Here is a 19170-nt window from a genome sequence, read left to right as displayed (position 1 = left end):
ATTGCCTGCTCTGCTATCGATACCACTGTGTTGAGCTTTACCATACCAACATCATGTCCTGCATCTTAGCAAGATTGGTGGACGTGCCTACATCATAGTGGGTAGAATGGGGATTTCCAGGAGTAAGTGCTGCTCCTTTAGCAGAAATGGATGGAGTTGCAGCTTCTTTTTCTCTTTCTGCTCTTGCTATGGCTCTAGGATTGATGATACTCATGTGTTTCCACATGAAGATGATTTGCCAAGAAAATATTTTCTCCTGTTCCTCTGGAGATCTTCCGATTACAAATTGTACACCGAACAATTTTTGCAATAATTGTTTTCCTTCAGAATGTATGGAGAAAACTGTCACACCATTGATTCCTGTGCAGCTTCCTGCTGTTCTTCATCCTCATCTTCCTGCTCTGGATGTGGAGATGGTTCTCCAGAAACCATTTTAAGATGAGTTATTTTAACAACCAAAAATATACACCATCAAAATCATCTAAGTCTCACCACACCAAGTCAAGTCAAATCAATTATACTTTTATTTGATTTTGTTAAAATCGTAAAAGGGTGGGACAAGCCACCGAGGTACATGAAGCATCAAGCAATCATTTATTTAAAAACGAAGAATAAAAACACATCAAATTCATATAATGGAGGAAACATCTCCTGAATGAGTAGATTTAAAACTAACTTGCTTCTACAGAATGTGACAAAAAAAGATGTGAGTAAGAAGATTAAAAAGTAAATCAGCAAGGTGGTTCCTTTTTGACAGATACGGATCAATTCTCTTTTTTGTCTAAGTCTTTTGGCGCAATGTTCCAAAGTTTTATAGCTCTGCAGGACAATTGAACAAACGAGCATCTGAGGTATTTTATGATGGCCGCTCTGCAAGTCCTTTTTTGTTCTCTCTTCAGAATTTCCCAAAGGAGTGTTTGCCCGGTATGTAGTAGTGAAGGACAGATGCATAGAAGATGTAATAGTGACTCGTCAGCTTGTACACAGAGGCGGCATTCCTTTGTCATCCATGTCTGTTTCCATTTTGGGGTGAGATCTTTTGAGGGGAATGATCCCAGCCTCAATTGTGTCAGGTTTTGCTTTTTATGGTGTGAAAAATATTCGGACAAGTACGGTTGGGTTTTCAGCGTTTTGTAAGATTGTATCACGGCTCATGCGCGCTGTTTGTGGGCAAAGGCAGCTTTATTCAGTAACAGTGAGATCCGCCTGGTTGCTATATTGGCTTTGTTTTTAAATCTAGAGTAGGCAGTTATTGTAAGCCAAGCCTCATCTAGCTGTAATGCGGTCAGCGACTCTTTAAAGCATGTAAAAATGGATTTGCTCAGCCTAGATTGATTTTCAATACTGCCAACAATAATGGGCTAAGGTGTTATCTTCTGCTGCCCTCATCCTCCAATAATATTTGGCCAAGGCTCCTTGTCTTGCCCTTATCTGATTTTTTAGGCCATATTCTAGTCGTATTTGTGCCTGTGAGATGTATCGTGGGATTACAACATTTTGTTGAAGAGGCTAGATTTAACTGTGTTTAAAACCGTTGAGTCCTTTGTGTTCAACATTTTCGATCTGTATGGCATGGATGGCAGAAACTTTGCTGCAGTAAAAGCAGATGACTTCTGAATAGCCATTGAGTTGTTTCTGTAAAGTTTTGAATGCGAATAGCAGTTGTTTCGCTTTTGTTTTTCCTTGTTCCAGGTGTTGCTTAAAATTGAGGTGGCGGTCTAGTTGGAACCCCAGATATTTATACGAATCCACCTGGGACAGTGGTTTCTCATTTAACATCCAGATGAATTTGGGGCGTTTTTTATGGCATTTGGAAAAGCACATGACCTTTGTTTTTTGATGATTGATTATCAATTGAGCAGAGGTGGTATATGCACCTTGTTGAGAAATCAGTCGCTGCAAGCCTATGGGTGTTTGGAATAGGAGGACAATATTGTCCACATTTGGAGACTAGTTATTGGTGTTTTACCCAATTTTGGGGTGGTCAGCTTGTATTGAGCGAAGTGTCTTCTCTAGGTCGGCTGTGTAGATGTTAAATAGACAGGGGGTCCAGCACGCACACCTGTTTCAGTCCGTTGATGGTTGGAATTTTGTTTGTAATGCATCTCCCATCTCCTTTCCTTATTTGAACCCATGTTTGTGAGTAGAGGTTGGTGATTGCCTCCAAGAGTTTTGTTGGGGCTACCCATCTTTTCAATTTTGCCCATAGCTTGGTTCTTGGTACTTTATCAAATTCTGCTTTAAGATCTACAAAGCACGTGTACAGAGTGCGAGATTTTGCGCAGGCTTGATTGGCTAAAAGAGTGACTGCAGATGTGTTTATGAGCGTATCCGTCCCATCCTGGAATCCTGTTTGTGTATTAAGAATGAGGAATATTTGTCTGACCCAGTCCTCCCGGTCTGCCAACAGATTTAATGCGTAGATATTTGCCTCAACGTCAATGAGTGCTATCAGTCTGCAATTGGACGGATCCAAGCGTGCACTCGATTTACATATTGTGTGTAGGATGCTTCCTTGCCAGGAGTCAGGAATCATGCTAGTCTCTAGAATATGTGTGAACAGAGGGGTGAGGTGTGCCAGACCAAAAAGAAGGATCTTGTCTGAATAGTGCATTTGGAAGGCCACTTGTCCCTGGTGCTCCGCCTGATCTCAAATATTTTATGGTTTTCAGTACCTGCTCTTGTGTGATCCACGGGTAAAGTTCCAATGATTCTAACCTGATTATTTCCTGGACTGCTGGTTCGCAGTTATGCTCCATCCCGTCAGTTTTTCAGGTTTAGTAGTGTAGGTCACTTTGATATGGACTTTCCATGTGTCCTCCATTATATCTGAATTGTGGTGTCGGTTCTTGCCATTTGATAATAGGTTGATGGTTTTCCAGAGAAGTTTGGAATCCCTTTGTTTGCTGGGGTTGAAAAGTTTCGCCCAAAATTGTTCTTTGTAATCTTGCTTGGCCATCTTGATGTCCTTTTTTAGTTCTTTTTTTATTCTTGAGATTGACATAAGGATCTCCTGTGAGGGTTGTGGGCCCTGAGTTCGCAGCAACCTTAGCAGTTTATTCAGTTGTTTTTTTGTCCTTAATTTGTTAGTGTACCAAGCTTGGTCTGTGCGCTTTGTGACCGTTGCCCTGTTTGACAAATTTTCTGTTTAGGTCACAGATGAATGACTCCCAGGCCTTGACACACCCAATCAAGAAAGGATGGGTAGAGTTCTCCTGTTCTAGATGTTGGAGATTGTTTATAACCAATCAGAACTCTCGTTTCTGATGTGTCCTTGGGTTCACAATGCCTTTGCGGTGGCACTGAGGTACCACTGCGGATTTCTCAATAGTACTTGAAACTAATTACAATTGTTTATACAAAAAGAAATCATACACTAGACAGGGATGGCAGTTGTCACCCCTGCTGTTTGTTCTCAGCATTGAACCACTGTAGATATGCATCCGGGAGGCTCCGGCGATTAAAGGGATTCTATTTGGCAGGGATACCCACAAAATATCACTTTTTGCACATGGTGTGCTTTTATCTTTCACAGACCTGTCGCTCTCTCTCCCCACACTACAGTTAGAACTGGCCAGATATGAGGCAGTACCAGGTTTCAAGGTTAACCTCGATAAATCGCATATACTTAATGTAACTGTCCCAAATGATGAGAATGGCACACTGCAGACACTTTCTACACTCAAATGGGCTAGCCACTCCCTTCAGTACCTGTTAATCCAGTTGACTCCGTAAGTGGAAGGACTTTACAAAGCTAACTTTCCGGCTGCTCTTCTCCAACTCCAAAATGATCTGAAACGCTGGAAACCCCTTTTTATCTCCTGGCTCAGCCCCATGCACGCAGTCAAAATGACGGTACTCCTCAAAAATGTATATCTTTTTCGGGCATTGCCTATTGAGCTCGATAAGGAGTTTTTACCTAAAGTTATATCACTGCTCACATGGTTCATATGGCAGGGAGGGAGGACCTGACTATCCTTCTCAATATTGAGACGTTCTAGAACGGAAGCTGGAGTAGGATTGCCAGACCTTGGCCTTTACTATAAAGCTAAGCTATTACAGATTGTGGTGGAAAGGTCGAAAAGGTATTCGGAGAAACACTGGCTCCATATGGACCAAGCCATTGCTGGGAGGACAATCTGGGACCTCAAATGGAAGCCCAAGAAGGACAGACCAGCGAATGCTTATATGAGCACTCCCACCCACACTACCTTGAAAGTTTGGGACTCTATATCCAGGGATGATCACTGGACCACGTTTCCCTCCCCCTATACACGAATACACTTCAATCCGGCCTTCCCCCAGCCCTTCAAGAGGGACCCTTTGATAACTGGGGAGAAGGCAGTTGCATTGTGCTTTCCCATCTATTTCACAATTATGACATTCTCACTTTCGACAACTGCAGACATGAGTTTAATTTAGAACCTGATAAACACTTCCATTATCTCCAACTCAAACACTGGGCCCTTACCCCTCACATTCTCGAAGTGGCTACAAGAGAGAGAACACATTTTGAGACATTTGTGCTGAAGGTAGGATCCATGATAGTGATGATTTAATTCCTATACAATTTTCTTCTGTCATACACACACTCTTCACGTCCTAGGTACATGGATATGTGGGAGAGGGTAATACAAAGGGACGTACATGATAAGGAATGGCTCGGTTGTGGTTGGATATAATGAAATGTAATCACTCTCTGGAACTCAGGGAAGCCCACTTGAAAACATTGATGGACTGGTACCTCTACCCCACTAAGCTTAAAAAGATCTTTCCGAATACATCCGATAGATGCTGGAGGGGCTGCGGATTGCTAGTCGATTTCCAACACATTTGGTGGGACTGTCCCACAATAAGACCGTTTTGGGATGAAATCTTAGCGCAAATTAAGAGTATGTTGGGCTACCTCATACCAACTACCATAGAAGAGGTCCTCCTAGGCATCCATGATCCAGCTCTCGAACACCAAACCAAGGCAGATAAGGCCATTATGTGGACTTGTATAGGGGTCGCAAAAGATATCTTCCGCAATGATTATAAAAGTTTTGAATACAAATGGGGACCTCTGGTTGCCTTTCTTACACGAGTGTTGCCTCTGGCCATCTGTCCGCCCTCAGTTAGGGGTATGCATCTCTTTCAATTTTAAATGTATATCGCCTGAATAGACCACGAAACTCCGCTATTACACGCTGCCTCCACCACCCAGGTTATTTGTTGGGAGGGGGGTTGGGATTTTGTTGCGTATTTTAGGGGTACCTTCCCAGTTGGAAAGTTTAAAGTAAAATCCTGTTGCAAAAGAAAGACGGGCTGAACATATGCACCCTTAAGGTGGGGACACCCCATGCCTTTATATTACCAGACACTGTACTTGTTCCTCAAGGTTTGTTACGCAAGAAGACTTGGACTTGGACTGAATATACAAATTCAACTTTGTTATTTCTAACGATGCAATGCTTTGTATTATGGCTTGGATACTGCTTTTGATATAGTATACGAAGTATATGCTAAACGCCAATGAAGATATGATTGACAAAAAAAAGAAATCATACATTTGTAGGCCTTATAGTACACCTCTAGACTTTTTGAAACTTGTACTAAGATGCAATATAGGCAATATATATTCTTTCAAAACAAAAAAATCTGCAGAGCAACCCCGACCTCCAGAACAGGAAGGAAAAGCATTATTCTTGTGTTGGCCATGCTTCTGACACATCAGATCCCAAGAAAAATCATACATATAGATATATTATGGGGCATATGTATGTTAGACTTGTGGCACGTTTGCACTACTCAAAGTGGTACATGCATGATGCAAGCCTCTAAGTCAGATTTTTAAAGCCACACAAAGCCCCTTTGCATCGGTTTGAGTGGCCTCATCAATCTGGAGTAGCACAACACTGCTCAAGTCGCTGGGTTGCACTTCTCTGCCCTGTGTAGGCATTCCATGGATATTGTGGTGGGTGTTCCCACACAACTTGCATGGATTTTAATGCATCCCCATATTTACAAGACCTTGTAAAAACGGAGACATTTACGAAATTCTGATGCAATGCTGCATAGCAAGTCAACTTGAGGAATGCAGCACACATAGAAAGAGGAAAAATTAGGAGAAATTGGGATTATTTCTCCTTGTTGCGCTTTCCCTGAGGAGGCGTAAGGTTTTGGTGCATCCCCAGTGTTGTGTGGTGCAAACGTGATGCAAGCATCTGCAAATTTGCTCCTGAGGATGCACCGGAACCTTACGTCTCCTCAGGGAATGCACAGCAAGGAGAAATATTACTATTTCTACTCTTTTTTCCATCTTTCTACATGTGCTGCATTCTGTAGCACACAAAGAAAGATAAAAAAAAAAGCTTCTCAGGATGTTTTTGTGCAGTAAGGAGTATCTTCTTGCCCAAAACAATCCTGACTATTACACAGGCATCCTTGCACCATGACACAAGGCTGTCTCTGTTGTCACAAGGCTGCCTAAATGAAGCCAGCGCAATTGAAAGAAAAGGAATGCATTGTTTTGCCATAAATATGATGCACCCCTGCCCTTTCCCTCTGGCACAGTGTAGCACAGCAAGTTGACTTTCTGAGCTTCATTAGAATTTGGTAAATATGCCCCTATGTACTTATTATAACATAATAGGTTAAAAAAAAGTACAAAAATGCATTTAATCAAATTGAATACTAGAAAATAAATGGAAAACATACCACATGCTTGACAGAGAGTTGGTTACAAACAGGGGATTACACGCAGGGGCTGGTCGTTTCACAGAGCCTGACTGATGCTAACGCCATGATCCGTCCCGCCACACGCCTAGCTTTTCACCAAGTCTCTTTACAAGCACCTGTGGTTTCCTGCTCTTCCACACATGCGACTCTGCGTGCCCCTGTTATCGCTTTGGACCCCCACTTCATCCCTTACAACCTAACCTTGGTACATCTAGGGTTTCCTAGGACCTTGCCCCCATCCACCCTGGACTTTCGACGGTGTGCCCCCAGGCCATATAAATGATCAGATCCTGGTCCTGATGATGGCCTAACACTCCTACAGGCCGAAACGTCTTTGACTTTCACAGCGGAACTCTTGGCTCTCCCCTCAAGGATACCCTACTTGATTAGTTTTGTATTCATTATCATTATCATTTATCATTAGTAAGGCTATCCCTACTCTGTATAATTTTAAACCTCACTTGTTCTTCGTTGCGCCCTTCACTGGCGCTGTACATACTACCTCATGTGTCGCTTGCACCGTCACAATCCTTCATGAGCACTTGTGCAGAGTATCCAACAGGTTACATGCCATTCGATGTAACACAGTGCAACTCTTCCTTTGTTTGATCATATGAAACTGAATATGTCAAATGTGTAAATGCACTAATACAATTTATATTGCAAAGAATCTTGTCTCCCTGGTTTTCTCCCCGTCTTGGTTTATTTCTCAGCAATTAATTGTGCTAATTGTAATTGACCTCCAACTGACACCATTTTGAGACATTGTTGTATGTTACAGGGACTGGTCGTAGGGCAGACTCTGTGACCAATCCCAGGCTGCACAAAGTGAAGGTTGAGTGCACCATGGGATTGGCATTATATATGGTAATAACATTTTTATTGATGTGAAAAAAACGAGAAAATCTTTAGAAATAACAATGGTTAAAGTGACGTTATAGTTAGGTATGGTAATAATATGTGACTTTGCATTAAAAAAATCTTAGAAATTCACTGAAAAACACCAAGGTGCCGATTACGATCCGTTAAAAAAAATTCCCGTACGACTCGTATCTGTATTTTTTTACGTACGAATCGTACAAGTGCCGTCCCACCGGTGAAGTACGATTCGTACGTGTAAAATACATACGACACGTATCGGGAAAATGTCTACGAGACGTCGCCGTAATGTTTTACTTACAAATCGTAAAAATGAAGTCCGAGCGCACAAGTACGATCCGTACCGCCCTTCCCAATACACAAGCGTATGTAAAACGTCCCGTACGGAGCGAACTCCGTACCACTCGTATCCTGGGTAAACCTGTGCCCGGGATACGAGTCGTACAGCCCCCCTCTACCCCACGTATTTCCGCACGTACCCCATATGTCAGCACCATACCCCCCATGTCCGCACCGTACCCCAGCCCCGTACTTGGATGCACCCGATCACAGCACCGTACCCCAGCCCCGTACTTGTAGGCACTGTACCCCAGCACCATACACCAGCCCCGTACTTGTACGCAATGTACCCCAGCACCGTACACCAGCCCCGTACTTGAACGCACCGTACCCCAGCTCTGTACTTGTACGCACCATACCCCAGACCCGTACTTGTACGCACCGTACCCCAGCCCCGTACTTGGACGCACCGTACCCCAGCACCGTACACCAGCCCCAGCACCGTACTTGTACGCACCGTACTCCAGCACCGTACCTCAGCCCTGTACTTGTACGCACCATACCCCAGCACCGTACACCAGCCCCGTACTTGAACGCACCGTACCCCAGCCCCGTACTTGTACGCTCCGTACCCCTAGCACCATACACCAGCATCGCGTGTGTACGGACCTTACAACAACATTGCGTATGTATGCACCTTACATACGCGAAAACGACTCGTACTGAACCCAGACACTGTAAAACAGCACAAAGAGGGTCAATTCGAATCGCACAACACCACAAAACATGTCTACACTACAAAAACCATCAAAATGACTGACGTGGCACATCCAAACAGGCAAACAGAGGCCCAAACTCACAACCACCTCTTATAACACACCCACCAAAAATTCAAACTCAGGCACACCCACAAATGGACCAATAAAAAGGGCCCTCACACACAAACCATGAGCCCTTGCAACAGACTCACTGACGCTACAGACCACACACAAACTACTGCACCCATACACCTTAACATATACACTTCACACACACTCCTTCACACATACCCCCTCTTCACATTCAGACCCACTCCTTCACATTCACACCCACACACCCACAACCATCCACACCCTCACCCCACACCATGCCCACAGACAAGAATCCAAAGTTCACAAGAAAGGAGCTGGACATCCTTGTCAACGAAGTCATCAGAGTCGAGCCACAGCTCTTTGGAACATTAGTCAGACAGACCAGCATAGCCAAAAAAACACGCCTGTGGCAGAGGATCGTCGATAGGGTGAATGCTGTTGCGCCCATCAGAAGGACCAGGAATGAATGCCAAGCCAGGTGGTACGATCTGCGGAGGGCAGTCAAGCACAAAATGAACGAGGACTACGCCCAGAGCAACATCACTGGAGGTGGGCTGCCCCGCAGACCGGTACATTACCATCCCTGGGAGGAGAAGGTGATGGCCCTGCTTCCGCCAGTGGGAGTACACGGAGCCGAAGGAGTTGCCGAGCCTGGTGAGTACACAAACAACTTACGGAACATGGGGGGAATGGCATCCACACCCCAAATGCACGCAACTACCCCCAAGCCCTCACCACACACAACCACACCCAAAAACAACGCTCATGCCACCAACATGTGTATGCCCCATTCACAAAGCAAGGTCATGCCATGTCTCAGGCTACACAAACCCCAAACACAAGACTGGATGTCCGTGATGCTGGGAGGGGGGGGGCTCACAAAACGCATTGTTCAACTCATACACCATTGCCCTCAGCCCATATGGCCCAGGTACATACCCATGCACCATGCTCAATGCACAGGGACTGGCTAAGTACTGACAAGGTAGCTGACACTTGGCCCTGCTGTAGGCAGCACAAGGCCCTCCTGCGACCACTGTAAACACAAACACCAACACTACAAGCTCAAATCAAATCAAATCAAGAACATTTATAGAGCGCGCTACTCACCCGTGAGGGTCTCAAGGTGCTGAGGAGAGGGGGGGTGCTGCTACTGTTCGAAAAGCAAGGTTTTGAGGTCTTTCCTGAAAGTGAGATGGTCCTGGGGCCGTCATAGGTGTGCAGGGAGGGAGTTCCATGTCTTGGCTGCCAGGTAGGAGAACAATCTTCCTCCGGTGGTGGTTCTCTGAATCCGTGGGACGGTGGCGAGGGCGAGGCTGGCGGAGCTGGCGGGTGGGGGTGTGGAATGAGAGGCGGTTGTTGAGGTATTCTGGGCCCATGTGGTGGAGTGCTTTGTGTTCATGGGTGAGCAACCTGAACGTGATCCTCTTGTTGATGGGGAGCCAGTGCAGGTTCATCAGGTGGGCAGACATGTGGCTGTGGCGAGGGATGTCGATGATGAGTCGTGCGGAGGTGTTCTGAATGCGCTGGAGACGTTTCTGGAGTTTGGCTGTGGTTCCTGCAAATAGGGTGTTCCCGTAGTCCAGATGGCTGGTGACGAGGGCTTGGGTGACAGTCTTTCTGGTTTCGGTGGGGATCCACCGGAAGATCTTTTGGAGCATGCGCAGGGTGTTGAAGCATGCAGATGAGACTGCGTTGACTTTCTTGGTCATCGTGAGGGAGGAGTCCAGGATAAATCCCATGATGCGTGCGTGGTCCGTGGGTGTAGGTGCGGTGCCCAGCGCTGTGGGCCACCAGGAGTCATCCCAGGCGGATGGGGATTGTCTGAGGATTAAGACCTCCGTTTTGTCAGAGTTGAGCTTCAGACGACTGTGCTTCATCCATTCAGGGACATCTTTCATTCCTTCCTGGAGGTTGTTATTGGCGGTGGCTGGGTCTTTGGTGAGGGAGAGTATCAGCTGGGCGTTGTCAGCATAAGAGATGATGTTGCTGTTGTGTTTGCGTGCGATGGCGGCGAGGGGGCTCATGTAGATATTGAAGAGGGTTGGGCTGAGCGAAAAGCCTTGGGTTACGCCGCAGATGATCTCGGTGGCCGCGGAGATGAAGGGGGGGAGGCGTATTCTCTAGGTTCTGTCGGAGAGGAACGAGGTGATCCAGTCCAGGGCCTTTCCTTGGATCCCAGTATTGTAGAGGCTAGTTATTAGGGTGCGGTGGCAGATGGTATCAAAGGCTGCAGGGAGGTCCAGGAGGATGAGAGCGGTTGTTTCTCCATTGTCCATCAGGGTCCTGATGTCATCGGTGGCTGCGATGAGGGCGGTCTCGGTGCTGTGGTTGGCTCGAAAAATGGACTGGGATGGGTAGAGCGAGTTGTTTGCTTCGATAAATGTAGTCAGCTGTTTATTGACGGTTTGCTCGATGACTTTAGCCGGGAAGGGGAGGAGGGAGATGGGTCGGAAGTTCTTGAGGTCTTTGGGGTCCACTGTGGGTGTCTTCAGAAGGGCGTTGATCTCTGCGTGTTTCCAGCTCTGAGGGAAGGTGGCTGACGTGAAGGAGCTGTTGATGACCTTCCGGAGGTGGGGTGTGATAGTGGTGTTGGCTTTGTTGAAGATATGATGAGGACATGGGTGTGAGAGGGAGCCAGAGTGGATGGTGTTCATGACGTAGGTGGTGTCTTCATTGCTGATGGGGGTCCATGCGCTGGGGGTGGTGGTGGTGGTCGTAGGTTTGGTGGCTGGAAGCGGAGTCTGGGGTCCGAAGCTGTCGTGTATCTCTATGATCTTGCGGTGGAAGAACGTTGCGAGGGAGTTGCAGAGGTCTTGTGATGGTGTGATGTCATTGTTGATGGCGCTGGGGTTGGAGAGCTCTTTGATGATGCTGAAGAGTCCCTTGCTGTTGTGGGTGTTGTTGTCCATCCGCTCTTTGAATGATGTCCTTTTGGTGGTGTGGATCATCTGGTGGTAGTCGCGGGCGGCGCTCTTGAGGGCTGTCATGTTTTCTGATGTCCCTTCATGGGGCAGGTATTTTCGAGGGTTCTGCAGGTTTTCTTTGCAACTTTGAGGGCGTCTGTGAACCACAAGGTCTTTCTGTTGCCGGTCTTGCCTGGGGGGTTCTTGAGTGGAGCGAGGTCGTCGCCACAGTTGGTGATCCACTGTGCGAGATTGTGTGCTGTGTTGTTGGTGTCAGGGGTGTTGACAGGTGGGTTCTTGCTCAGTGATGTGGTTAGTTGGCCTGTGTTGACTTTGCTCCAGCATCTGCGGGGGATCTGTTGCGTGTGGTGGTGGGATGTGGTCTTCTTGAAGGTGAAGTGAATGCAGCTGTGGTCGGTCCAGTGTAGTCTGGTGGAGTGGCTGAAGTAGACGTGGTTGCTGGCGGAGAATATGGGGTTGAGCATGTGGCCAGCGCGGTGGGTGGGTGTGTCCACCAGTTGCTTGAGTCTGAGGTTGGCGACGTTGTCGAGCAGGGTGGTGGTGTTGCTGTTGTTTTTTCCCAGGTGGAAGTTTAGGTCCCCTAGGAGGATGTGCTCTGGTGAGACCAGGGCGTGCGGGCTGATAAAGTTGGCAAAGGTTTAGCTGAATTGTGTGCGCGGGCCCGGGGGTCTGTAGATGAGCGTTCCTCTGAGGGTGGTAGGCGGTGGAGAGAGTATACTCGGTGTTGGTCGTGATGCTGATGGTGTTCCTGTAGAAGATGGCGATTCCTCCTCCAGTTTTGTTGGCGCGGTCCTTCCGGGTGATCTTGTAGCCGGCCGGGATGGCTATGGTGATGTCGGGGGCTGAGGAGGCATTCATCCAGGTTTCCGTGAGGAAGGCGACGTCTGGTGCTGTCGTATCAAGGAGGTCCCAGAGTTCGACAGCGTGCTTGTGGACGGAGCGGGTGTTAAGAAGGACGCACTTGAGGTGGTTGTTGTTTGGTTCGGTGGGCAGGGGGCAGGTTCATAGGCAGGTGAATTTGCAGGCTTGACAGGTGAAGGGTCCGTGTGTGCGCTTCGGGGCGGCTCGGTAGCAGGCTGGTGGTCGTCCAGTGTTGAGTGCGTTGAGGGCGGCGTAGTCGTATCTCAGTCGAGTTCTCTGTTTTCGGCGGGGGCCAGGGGTTCCGGCGCTGGGCGCGGTGCAGGCACGGATGGGCGCAGACGGTTTTGCCTTAGGTGCGCCTTTGGCGCGCCAGTGGGAAGCCCACTGCGCTCGTCCACTGCGCGGCTGCTGCGCGTACTCCATATGAGGGGCAGAGGGAGGGAGGAGCAGCTGGGAGGTGGGAGCGGGGCGGCCAATGGGAGTGAAGGGGGCGGGGCTGCAGGGGCTCAGCGGCGGGAGGAAACAGCGAGGGTCACGGAGGGAGGGGGATAACAGAAGAAAAGGGGGCACAATGGGAAAAAGAAAGGGTAAGAGCACAGGGGTACAGAATGTAAAAGGGATTAGGGGTACAACAAAAATACAATCAAGCAGAGGCAAAAGCGGCCAAAATGGAGGTAGCCAGGCAACACAGCACACAGCCGGGATGCAGGCGGCTGACACGGGTGTAGGCAGCGGATCCGATCACACAGGGGGCTGCGTGGCGGTGAGGGGAGCTCAGATATCTAGGACAGGAACTCACACTAACTGTCATGGCAGCATGCTCCATGAGGGGACCGATACATCACCTGGGAGAACCACTGCCAAATCACACTACACCCACCAGCAGGCCCTGTCACACACACCCCTTACACAAGCACACACCCCCGGGCAGCCAATGGATTTACACACTCTCACAATGGACATGTGACACAACAAGATCAATCCATAGCCAAAGATGCATCCAAGCCAAAATTCGACATGTCAAACACTCTGGCGAACATTTCAATGGGTCCCCTGCAACATACCCATCCACAAGTGAACATTGAGGGGAATGCTAGGCACATACAACTACCTGGAGGAACTGTGCCAACTTGAATATGAATGAAACATGGATGTCGCATGAAACAGCATTAACATTGTCTCTTTCTCACACACTGGGCAACATCATGGATCTCTCCCCAACAATGGGGGGGGGAATCACAGTCCCAGGCTCGGGAGGAACCTGATCCCACCGGCAGTGACGCCTCTCAACACTCCGTGGATGACCCCAACCCACCTGGGCCCTCTGGTGTCCAAGCCCCTGCAGCACCTGCGTCAGGTACATCTGTGCCAACCACCACCCCCATTCCTGCCACATCCCAGGAGACACCCAGGAGCCCTGCCCGCACTGAACAACTGAGCCAGTCAGACCTGGAGGGACAAGGTTCGCCGAGCACCCAGGAGGAGGCAGACAACCCCGCAACTGCCATCCCTCAGGGGTCCCGTAGACCCGATGTGCCCACAACGGCAGGCCAGGCTCGTGTGGGCAGGGGTGGTGGGAGTGGAGGCAGGTGGAGGCAAGAACCTGACCAGCCAGCTGAAGGGACCGGTATGTCACACGTACGCAACATCATGGAGGCATACCTCACAGAGATTAAAAACCAGCAGGCCGAGCAACACGCCAGTCAACAACAACAACAAGGACGGATGGAGGCAAGACTGGCTGAGCTCCTGGCGGTGCAAATGGACATAAGCCGTTCACTCCTTTGGATCGCCGACAACATGGGCAACCCTCCCAGTGGCACCAGACGAAGACCACCACCAGCCACAGGGAGGGAGGAGGAGGAGGAGGATTCGTCCGACAGAGTGTCACAAACATCATCAAGGCCTGCATCTGAGGGGCCCGCGAGGATGGTGGGTCGTCCACGGAAAAGACCGTGAGAGGCAGTGGACCATCCACATCTCCCAGGTCACCTGGCCTGGCACCTGGCCTTCATGCGCAACAGCAGCACCCCATTCACTGACATTCTCTGCCACATGGACTTGCTGGTCACAGTCTGACCAATGATGACCAACACTGTGGTCTGGACTCTAATGACTTCAAATGCCAAGGATCCAATCTCCCCCTGTGAACTTTGGATTCTAGGCACACGGTATGGCACCTATTTTTTACTAACAAAACAAGCCCCCCACCGAGAATAAAACTAAATTTATTTAATTAGATGTTGCAGTCATTTTGCATGAGTCCACAACATATGTGTGGGGAAATGTCAAACTATGCCGTGTTGAACTAACTCCAGCCATCCATACCCTGGGATCTGAGTCCGTTACAGGACACACATGGGTCACAATGTATCATCCAATACAGACTGGGAGCAAAATACTCACCTGTGATGGCCTCAAGCTGCTGAGGGGGGGCTTGCAATACTGTGCGGACAAACCAATTAGGAAGAGGATGATGAAGGCCTAGAGGTCATGGCTCATGTGGAGGTTCCCAGGGAGGGAGTCCCAGGTATGTTTGGCCAGGTGGGAGAACCATCTCCTTCATGCTGGAGTTTGGTGGATGTGAAGAATGGTGGCCAGGGCAAGTTTGGATGCATAGAGTTGGCACAACGGGGTCTTGGATGACAGACGTCCAAGGTTGATTTTGGGGTCTGGGGTTGTGGACTGTCTCCTGAGTGTGGGTGAGGAGTGTGAAGGTCATCCTGCAGCACACAGTGATCCCGTGCAGCTATCTCAGGTGGACGTTGATGTGGCTGGTGCACGGGATGTTGAAGCTGAGGTGTGCAGATACACCCTGGATGTGTATAAGTTTGCCGGGAGTTTGGCTGTACTTGCTCTGTAGGGTGCGGGGCTGTAGTTGACTCAGCTGGTGTCGTGGACCTGGGGGACGGTCTGTCTTGCCTTGGAGTGGATCTATCTGTGGATCATGTGCATCATGCGGAGGGTGTTGCAGCATGAGGTACAGATGCTGGTGAGTTGCATGGCAATTGTGAGCGACGAGTCCAGGATGCACACCATCTTGTGCACGTGGATACTGGGTGCTGGTGCAGTGCCCTGGCGGGTGGGACACAAGGAGTTGACCCAGCTGTAAGGGGACAATCCTCAGATGATTACCTCAGTCCTGGCAAAGTCCAACCTCATGCTCACCCATTCATCAACGGACCTCATGCCTTCTTGAAGGTTGGAACCGGCAATGGCTGTGTCTTTGGTGAGGGTGAGGAGCAGCTGGCTGTCAATGGCATACGAGATGATGATGAGGTTGTGTGCGCATGTGATGGTGATGACGTTTGCAGTGGGGTGATTACTGTGGAAGATGGCCTTGGGCAGGTTGCCTGGAGCTCTTTGCATGGAGGAAGTCTGTCAGTCGCTCGTCGCCTGTCTTCCTGATGACATTTGCTGGCTAGGGAAGCACGGCGAGGTTCCTTGAGAGCCTGCGTTCCTGCCGTCCGTTGTCTAAGAAGGGCCTGGGTCACTGCAGGCCTCCATCTACCATGGAATGTGGCTAACTCCAATGATACATACATGACATGCTGGACAGGGGCTACAAGGATGGGGAATGATGTGGTTGAGATGTTGTGTGGGAAGGGGCCCGATGGAGATCCCCAGTGGATGTTGCACATGAGCCGGGTGTTGTATCTCTTGATGATGGAAGGGCTCAACCCGAGGGGGCTTGCTCCCGCGTAGAATAGTGCGTTCTGCCTCTGTGTGCCAAGGCTTGCGTGTATGTCCATGAGCTTGCAGTGGTAGAAAGTAGAAAGGGATTGGCTCAGCCTTGCAAGGGTGGGCTGTCTTTTGGATGGAGAGCTGATGTCAGTGCACTCACAATGCTGAAGAGCTCCTTGATGTTGTGCGCTGTGTTTGCCTCGGCACCTTCTGAAGGATCTCCAATTGTCCTTGCTGATGACAAGGTGATGTCTGTGTGTGCTGTTTTCCCAGCTTGTAAGGCCACTGATGGTTATTTGTGTTGCAAGCTGTGCACAATTGTCCTGCTAGACGTGTATGAGTCCACTCGCTGTGCCTGGTCCCAGGTGGCGTAAATCTTGATGTGCGTCACAGGAAAGTCCGTCAACGTAGCTAGATTTTTGGATCAGTTGCTGATCCAGTGTGTGAGGTTGCAGGGTGTGGCGGTGGTGTTGGTTCCAGTCAGTGTCACACACAGCATGTCTGTGCTGACTTATATCAAGCATCTTTGGTGGTTTGGTAGCGGGGTGTGTGGCAGTGTGTTGCTTGTCAGAAACGTGGATACCAATGTGGATGGACCAATGATGGATGCTGGTGTGGTTCTCATCCAGCCAGAAGTTCTGGGCCCACAACCACATGTATCCTGTGGATGTGAGTGCATGCGTGAAGATGGACGTGTTGATGGCTTTGTGGAATTTTGGATGTAGGCCTGGAGATCTGTAGATGAGTGTTACTCTGAGGGTTTGCAGGGGGTTTGTGCCAAACCCGATTAGTGACCCTGAGTGCGTACTTGGGAATAGATATCAATTCATCCCCCGGGATTGTTAGTGCCGTTCTGCGGCTGCTCTTGTAGCCGTCTGAGATGGCAATGAAGAAGTTGTCTCCTGCGGATGCTTTTATCCACGTCACTGTCATGAAGGTGATGTGTGGTCCTGTTGTGTTGAAGAGGTAACAGAGTCCAATGGCGTGCTGTTGGACGGAGCCGGTGTGGAGTAGGAGGGACATGACCTGGTTGGTGTGACAGGGCCTGGAAGGCGGGGCAGCGCAGTGTAGGCAGTTTGAGTTGCACACTCAGCATGCAAAGGTGTCGTGTGTGCGCTTAGGGTATGCCTGAGAGCATGCGGTTGATTTTCGGTTGGACATTGCTTGGAGGTGGCTGCAGCATGAGACTGTTGTGTGATGTGGGTCATGCAAGGACATGAGGGTCATGCAATGTGCACGTTGCATGCGCTTTCGGTCCTGTCTTTGGCACCGCGTGGCGGCAACAGTGGCACAGACAAGCTGATGACAGCCTAATGAATTCCCAGAGAGCCCACTGAGACAGAGTTTGAAACTAATCTCTCTGCTCTTAACCTATAACAACTTGTAATGGGTCCTACCCACGTGAAGGGCCACACACTTGACCTTGTTTGGTCCTCCCTGTCCCTCATGGAAATAACTGAAGTCAGCCGTTGCATTTGGTCAGACCATTTTCTGATCAAGTTCTGGGTTCCGGGAGATCCCTTGCCGGTTGCCTCAAAACAAATGCAGAGGAAAGTTCGGTCTTGGAAGAAAATTGAGGCCGATTCTTTAATCTCGACTCTGCTCTCTTCTCCCCCCCCCCAAGACGACGCAGACGAACCTGGAATCGGACACTACGGCCCTGATGACCTGGATCCGGTCCGCTCTAGATAAGCTCGCCCCTGAGCGAATGGAGATGACCAGAACAAAAGGAAAGGGAGCCCGATGGTTTGACGCCTCACTTAAAAAAAAGAAGCAAGCCCTCCGCAAGGCGGAGCGAAGGTGGAGACTCAACTACTGTCCAGCAGAGTCACTAACCTTTAAATCACTTCTTGCCAGTTATAAGAGGGACATCCTGGCGAGGAAATCCGCCTTTTATGATAACAGAATTAGGGAGGCTACAAACAAACAAAGGGAGACCTTTGTGATTTTAAGGGAACTTACGCAGCTAGGCGACAAAAGTCTTGCGGGTGATCAACCCGACTGCCATACCTTTCGGGGCTTCTTCCTTCAGAAGGTACAGGACATCTTGACGGATATTACTACGTTCCCAGCTGGACTGCCTTCACCATCCTGCCCAGATAGTCAGTTGCAAACTGGGACCTTGAACAGCTTCCCATATATCGACGGAAAGCGACTGGCGGAGCTTCTCGGCCATGTTAAATCAGGCTCCAGCACAGATCCCTGTCCCCCGAAAATTTTCAAATTGGCCTTGCCTGGTATTCAGCCTCAGTTGCTGAACTTACTGAATGCCTCACTAGAAGTGGGCTACCTTCCAGCCCAGCTGAAGGAAGCTAGAGTCTCCCCACTCCTCAAGAAAGCGGGAGTCGATGCTAAGGTACTGAAAAACTATAGGCCTATCTCCCAGCTGCCACTCCTGAGCAAGATCTTAGAAAAACACATCCTGAACACCTTAGCCAGCTATCTGGAGGAACACCATCTACTCCATGCCAGGCAGGCTGGTTTCTGGCCACAGCATAGCACAGAACTGGTTATGGCTACGGTTACCGATGAGTTGAGAGTCAGAGCAGACAAGAAACAGCCGTGCGCCCTGATTCTTTTAGACCTGTCGGCAGCATTTGATACGGTCAGCCACACCATCTTTCTGGACCGTATCGCTAAGCTGGGGATAACAGGACAGGCGCTCAAGTGGCTAGAATCCTTCCTGTCAGGACACACTCAGAGGGTCCAGATGGGGGATCAGTTGTCTGGGATTAGTGAGGTGACATGGGGTGTGCCCCAGGGGTCTGCACTCTCCCCCTTACTTTTTAACATCTACCTACAACCACTGATGGAGGAGCTCACGCGTAGGAATTGTGAAACCTTCAATTACGCTGATGATACTCAGCTGCTGGTGCAGCTGAAAGAAACAAGGGACGCCCAGGAAGCAGTGAGGAACTTGCTCAGATTCACAGTCAATTGGATGACCAACAACCTCTTGAAGGTGAATG

Source organism: Triturus cristatus, chromosome 4_2 (genome assembly GCF_964204655.1).
Source record: "Triturus cristatus chromosome 4_2, aTriCri1.1, whole genome shotgun sequence".
Taxonomy (NCBI): Eukaryota; Metazoa; Chordata; class Amphibia; order Caudata; family Salamandridae; genus Triturus; species Triturus cristatus.
This window is presented reverse-complemented; position numbering follows the sequence as displayed.